General features: G+C 35.3%; 1 long non-coding RNA gene across 3 annotated transcripts; it reads left to right on the top strand.

Annotated features, from left to right (window-relative positions):
• Positions 1-475: 475 nt before the first annotated feature.
• Positions 476-5,763, top strand: LOC133819464 (uncharacterized). Of its 3 annotated transcripts, XR_009886346.1 has the most exons (6): positions 476-1,056; positions 1,139-1,217; positions 2,764-2,829; positions 4,242-4,293; positions 4,797-4,869; positions 5,510-5,763. It is a non-coding gene; the product is annotated as an uncharacterized LOC133819464 (long non-coding RNA). The 3 variants fall into 3 exon arrangements; XR_009886344.1 differs by lacking the exons at positions 4,797-4,869; positions 5,510-5,763 and having other exon boundaries at positions 488-1,056; positions 4,242-4,444; XR_009886345.1 differs by lacking the exons at positions 2,764-2,829; positions 4,797-4,869; positions 5,510-5,763 and having other exon boundaries at positions 505-1,056; positions 4,242-4,444.
• The last annotated feature ends 924 nt before the right edge of the window (positions 5,764-6,687 follow it).

Here is a 6,687-nt window from a genome sequence, read left to right on the forward strand (position 1 = left end):
GAGTTTTGGCTAGGGTTCCTATGCTTGTGATGTTTGGGGTGTGTTAGGATGGTTTTTGGGTTCATTTGGCATCAATAATGGGATTTAGAAGCTTGGGAATCAGGTTAGAATAAAAGGAGTTGAAGAAGGTCGGTTCAGGGGAGTGCTGGTGTGGAGGTAGCGCTATAGCCCACCCTAGGGCGCTACTGTAACGTCCTGCATTTTCGGGTACCTTTAAACGACTCGAGTCGGGATTTTTCCCCCGGGTTAAGAATATTATTTTAAATAATATTATATTTTGTTTGTAAGTATTCCATGAGTTATTGCTAGCCAAAAAATGAATTTTGTGATTTTAAAAGTCAAGATAAGACTTTCGGTCCTGGACCGAGACAAAAACCCTGATCGGGTAAAAATCTCGGAAAATAAAATGAAAAATCATGGCAATTATATTTTGGGCATAAAATACATTCATAAAAGTTAAGGTTTGGTCAAAAATAATAAACCTAAAAGAAAATGGAAATTTTAGGGCATTTTGTGTTAAATGCCTAATTTTGCCGAAATGGGGAATTTTATTCCATGAATGGACCTTAGGTTAAATTTTATTATGTGATTAATTAAATTAAATGTGAGAGACATTTAATTTAATTAATTAATGTTAAGTTTGGTGATTAAAACTTAATAAGAGTGAAAAAAGGTGTCAAAAGTCAATTTGGACTTTTCTTCTTATAAACCTTTATAAAAAAAAAAAAAAAAAAAAAAAATTAATGGTCACATATATGGAAAAGGGTGGCTGGCCATGTGCTATTTTAGAGTGGTGTGAACCCAATTTTATAAAATTCAAATCCCATTTAATTAAGAAGTCAAGTGGGCAAGTGGGTAGAAAAGCACTCAAGTGTTTTGTGATATTTTGAAGAGTTGTGTGAGCCATTCTAACCCCCAAATCCGACCACTCTCCCTCCCTCATTCACTCTCATCTGATTTTTGAAGACTCTCTCAAGTGTTCTCTCCATTTTGAACCCCAAGAACACCAAAGAAACTTGGAAGCTAAGTCTTGGTCTAGGAAGGGTTTTCCCTAAGGTAAAGTTTCATTAATCTAGACTTTTGTCAAGTTTTAATCATAGAGTTTCAAATAGCTAATTACCTATGTTGTTGGAGGAAGTTGGTTAGGGTTTTTGAAAGGTTTTGAAGGAGTCAAAGCTTATAGGAAGGTCCAAACCTTAAGCAAGAACACCAAAGAGGTAAAAAGTTTACTTTTGATGATTTTGTTGTAGGGTTTTTAGTTTTAAGCATTATTTTGTATATCTAATGCTTAGAGTTTCTTGTTGATGATGTAATAAGGTTATGGTAGTTGTTTAATAATTTTTATGATGCATGTGTATTGATTTTTGAAAATGGGAACCAAAACCCCCAAGGGTTTTGTAGGATACCCTAAAACAAAACATGTTTTGAGCTGTGACTTCCAAGGGGTCAAGCAGCCACTGTATATTGTTTTTGTAAAATTTAATTGTACTGTGATGTTGTTGAGATTGAGTACATAAAATTGAGCTTTTGAAACATTAAAAAATGTTTAGAAATGAGTAAGTTATGCTATTTCAAAGATTAGGTAAAAAACTGTTTTTTCGTATTCTTATTTTCGGAACCAAGTTTGGACAGCCACTGTATAGGGCAAATGAACCCAGTTTTTTCTAAAATTTTGTGGACATATTTCCGGCATAACCTATTAGTCCACTGTAAAATTTGGTAAGAAAATATTAAACGGTTTGAAAGTTATTAACTGTCAAAGTTTGGAAAAAATAAGGACTTGAAAATAAGGTCATTTTTACCTCATTGTTGGAAAATGATTTCACCAATCAAAAATGCTCATTTTGACCTAAGATTTTACAAAGACCTAAATGGCATAACAAAAATGGAATTGGGAAATTTTTGTAACAATTGGGTAAGTAAATTTCAAGTTATGAACTAACGAAGTATGTAGTTAAAAATGTGAAAAATAGGTTTTTCACACTTAGTGTAAAAATGAGATTTTGGAACATAAGGTAAAAAGTAAAATTTTGCTTATTTCAAGATATAAAATGGTAAGTCTTGAAATCATATTTTCACTAAAATTTACCCTTTGAGTTTAAATGAATTATTTTTATTAAAGAGTTTTTATTCTTTCTAAAAATAAGAGATTTAATTTATTAATAGTTAATAAATTAAAGGAGGGTTTAAAACCCTATATTTTGAGAAAATAATTAAATAAATTATTTTCCTAGTAAGTAAAATTGATTAATTGCTTTTGGAAAATTAATTAGTCAAGATGAGAAATTTATAACGGTTTTCCTAATTAAGACAAATTAGGCAATTTTCTTAAAACGGTTTTTAGATATTAAAACCTTAAGAAAAATAAAAGGAAAATTTAAAGAGTTTATTTTCTTTAAAAATAATTAAGGAATTTATTTGTATTTTCTGGATATAATACCGGCTAAAATCTTACATATTTTAACCGACTAGTCGAAAGTGCGGGTTAATAGCGATACCTTGAAAGAATAAGATTTTTAGCGGATTGTGGGAAATACCATTGTGATACCCGAGCCTAGGTATCGAGACCTTAGGATAGGTCTCCCCGAGACTTAGGGTTTAGTCTCGAATATTTTGTATAACTTTCCTTAATAGGTTTAAAACCAAATAAGGATTGTAAATCCTTACAAATGACTTTTATTAAAATGACCAAACTGCCCAAAATAATAATAATGAATTATTAGTGCCATAATTAATCCGAGTATACTGTATGGATAACTACAGTATTGGCTAAGCGTAACTGGACTGAACGTTGGAGGGTGAAAACCTGCTGAGCGCTAAGGACTCCAAGTAAGTCAACTTATATTGTATGGCTGCAACATGAAATGATTATTGTCTTGTATGTTAGTATAGGGATACATGCACATATGTAGGCTGTCATAGAAAGTTGCTTAGAGACGTTAGTCTAGTGAGTGCTGATTTAGAAAATATGAACGGTAGAAGTCCGTCATATCCTAGACGGTTGATCCCCGTCACACTGCTTGATTTTATTTATGTCCGGTTCATTACCGCGACGAGTGGCCATGAGATGAGGATAAGCTGGTTAAACCTAGGGGCGCCAAGATAAATGGGACCTAGGGGCCCTCATGCTTACTTAATCATTGGACGGTTAGAATCCGAGCAAGTGCTCTGATAAGTTATTCCCGGATAGCAGCCGTGAATATTGGCCATTCCGTGAGAGTGCCTAGAAATACTAGGGGTTGCCAAGATTGAGTGAGGTTGAACACCCTAGGGGCAGCTGCTCACCAGCACCACTGATTAACATAGAAGTCTCCGTAAAACCGTGTAAATTGGATTACACTCTTGGATAGATCGCGATGCCCTAGGTAACACGATAGTTACCATTGTTGAGGATATTTATTGGCTAGATCTTAGTGTGGAGACTCGGTTCTCTTTTACAGATTAGCAATTATGTTGGAGGGCAAGTTACGCCTGAATTGTTGGAAATTATCGAGCGTTGGTCTCGAATTATATGGTGGTATAATATATCTGCTTGCTCTGGGATTTTCTGAGTGTAGGGATATAATTGTTGATAAGATATAGTTGTGATATAATATATCTGCTTGTTCTGGGATTTTTCTGAGTGCAGGGATATAATTGTTGATAAGATATAGTTGAGATATAATATATCTGCTTGCTCTGGGATTTTCTGAGTGTAGGGATATAATTGTTGATAAGATATAGTTGTGATATAATATATCTGCTTGCTCTGGGATTTTCTGAGTGTAGGGATATAATTGTTGATAAGATATAGTTGTGATATAATATATCTGCTTGTTCTGGGATTTTTCTGAGTGCAGGGATATAATTGTTGATAAGATATAGTTGAGATATAATATATCTGCTTGCTCTGGGATTTTCTGAGTGTAGGGATATAATTGTTGATAAGATATAGTTGTGATATAATATATCTGCTTGCTCTGGGATTTTCTGAGTGCAGGGATATAATTGTTGGTAAGATATAGTTGTGATATAATATATCTGCTTGTTCTGGGATTTTCTGAGTGCAGGATTTTTATCTAGTTACGAATTAATTTATCATTGGTTATCAGGCATGACCATAAGTTTGCCAGGACGCTTTAGCGTTCTTGAAATTGATTGTTTAGGGTCCGGATGGGTCCGGAACCCTAATTCTCTACATGCTTTTTTTGAAAGTTGATCTTACTAAGCGTTTTCGCTTACCTAGTTGTTTCATGTTGTAGGTCAGTGCAAGGGCAAGGCAGAGCAGTGAGCGCTGGAGTCTTCCTTGCAAATGTACATGTGGACCGACCTTTTGGGAAGCCTTTTTATTTTTGGAAATGTTGTGTAATTTTCCTAAACTAGGCTCACTCTAATCTTTATAAAACATGTTTGTAATTAAATGTTAAGTATGGCCATACGACTTTTTAAAAAGTTTTTTTTTCTATGGGTTTTTGAGACATTTTGTTAAATGAAAACATTTATATTTCCGCATTATCGAGTCTTGAAAATCCGGGTCGTTACAGCTACAGCGCTCCTCAGGAGGCTTTTTGGCATGTTGGTGGTTCTGAGTATAGCGCTGGGGCGCTAGGGGTTGAGCGCTGTAGCGCTACCCTGTTCCTTTAAAGTCCCGTTTTGGGTGTTTTTAAGGATTTTTGACTTAGGGTTTCAATCCTTAGGGTCCGGGATCGAATCTACTCATCGTGTGGGCATGTTTCGAAGTCCTGAGAGTGGTGCTTAGGTTAAGACCCTATTATTGTGGATTTTCATTAATGGAGGTTGTAATTGGTTGTGACTAGGTAACCGCTAAGGAACTAAAAGATCGATCGTTCTCAGGGGTCGTCCTTATTATACTTCTCGCTTGAACCTGAGGTAAGAAAACTGCACCCTGTGTATATATGACATGCGTGTTGGCTATTGAGGCATGTTGATTGATAAATGTGGACATGGATTGCATATTAAATGCTAGTGAATGTTGATTATCTGTATATGTACTGACTAGTCAGGGACACTGACCTAAGAGTCAGAAATGGCATAGCGTCATGAACGTCGAGCTAAATGTAGATTATATCTAATCGATATCAGTGTTGAATGGCTCTAAGGCATTAACACTGGACCGAATCTAAGGTCAATGAACTTATAAGCACTTGGCTAGTCTGAGACTAGTTTTTTAGAGCCAGGGCATGTGACCCCGGTGACAGTTTGTCACATGGCTAGGGAACGCTGTTCCAGGGTTATGACTCTATGGTCATGAGGAGGGTTATGTTGGTGACAATTCACCATACACCTATCCTGGTTAAACTTATGAGAGGTTCACTTATCAGTTAAGCCTGAGTGACCCCAACGTCACATGGCTGGAGGGGGCTGTACCCACATTTGTGACTTTTGCGATTGTCACCTATTTGGTTGGACTGTTGGTCCTGAATGATTATTATGATCGTTGTTGATATTATATCATGTTTTATTAGGCTTTTCTTGCTGGGCCTTGGCTCATGGGTGCTACATGGTGCAGGTAAAGGGAAAGAAAAGCTCACCCAGCTGTGAGTGGAGAGCTTAGGTGGTGATGTGTACATATGCGGCCGCTTGACCACCACGGCCAAGGCGTTCTTAGAGGAACTAGGGGGTTTACCCTATGTTTGCTACTTAGGTTGGCGGGGTTGTAAATTTGAAACAATAATGAACATTTTGTACTGAGAACAACTTGTAAATGTTTTGATTAGCTCTGCAGAGCAGTTTGTAATGAAAATTATCCATTCCTTTTTATTAGTTTTCCACTTAACTTGTTAATCACATTTAGAGCACGTTTTTGACCAAAGGACTCAGGTAGCGGGTCAAATTTCCGGTCCACCGTTCACCGTAACTGTTATGGGGTAACCAGGGCGTTACAAAATCAATATTATAGCAATTAGAACAACAAAAAAAACCTTGCACAAACATTAGCAAAAATGTTACCATCAACTTCCAACTGCTTGCCTTTTTTAAGAATTGTTCCAAGTGAAGTTTTTTCCTTTCCTCCGCAATTAGAGTTAAATTTCGTAGTTAGAGCTACAAAAGAACAAAAAAATTGTCAAAAAATATATATATAATAAATAAATAAAAACATACTTGTTAATAGCACCATATTTAAACAAAACAAAATAAAAAGAATATAAAATGAATGAATAGTGAAATTGAAAATGTACATGTGAGGGTGGAATTATATGATCAACAATTGTTAATTTTGGTTTTTTTTTTCATCTAATAGCTTTTTTACCTTTAGCCTCACACTCAATGGACTCTTCTTATTAACTTTTTTTTTAATAATTTGAGGGCTATTTTTTGAAGAAATAGGAAAAGCGGAAGAAGAGGAAAATCTGGTATGAACCATGATTTATAAGCCATGATAGAGTACGTACAACCTCTGTGATAAACCAATCATGAGAATAAAGAAGCAGCTTTGAAATAGATGCAACTGCAACCTTAATCAACCAAATAATGCAACCCAAGAAATAAAATTAACTAGATGCAACCTCAATCATCAATGTGCAACAATATACAAACAGATGCAACCCCAAATTATAGGGTAAAAACTCCTAAGATCCCCAAGCGACAAGAATTCAAATAGCTAATACAAACCCCAAATTGAATAATTTTTACGTTGTCATGTACTTTCGCTATTGGGATGAATCATGTTCATTTTTCTATGTTTTT

The sequence above is a fragment of the Humulus lupulus genome, chromosome 2 (genome assembly GCF_963169125.1).
Source record: "Humulus lupulus chromosome 2, drHumLupu1.1, whole genome shotgun sequence".
NCBI lineage: Eukaryota > Viridiplantae > Streptophyta > Magnoliopsida > Rosales > Cannabaceae > Humulus > Humulus lupulus.